Below are 308 nucleotides of genomic sequence, written 5' to 3' on the forward strand. Positions count from 1 at the left end.
AGATAGTTACGGCTAATAGATATATTTTAATTAGTAGATGTTATCGAAGCGAGAATTGGCATTTAGAGGGCGTATAGAATCTATTAAATCTAATATAAGAGAGTTAATTATATTGAACTTGCTTATTTATTAAGTGCGTTAGATAATCTATTAATTAAAAATACATTTAGAGAAGTCTACGGTTTTTACTGGCTTATCGAACAAATGAATACGAATGGACCCTAGACCATTGCTGACTGATTGCCCCTGGAAGTCGGTTTCTTATAGCAACATAGCTTCCCTATCATCAAATGTCACGGCACGCCACT

This window comes from Centruroides sculpturatus, unplaced genomic scaffold (genome assembly GCF_000671375.1).
Source record: "Centruroides sculpturatus isolate CEXI.00-Female unplaced genomic scaffold, Cexi_2.0 scaffold325, whole genome shotgun sequence".
Lineage (NCBI taxonomy): Eukaryota > Metazoa > Arthropoda > Arachnida > Scorpiones > Buthidae > Centruroides > Centruroides sculpturatus.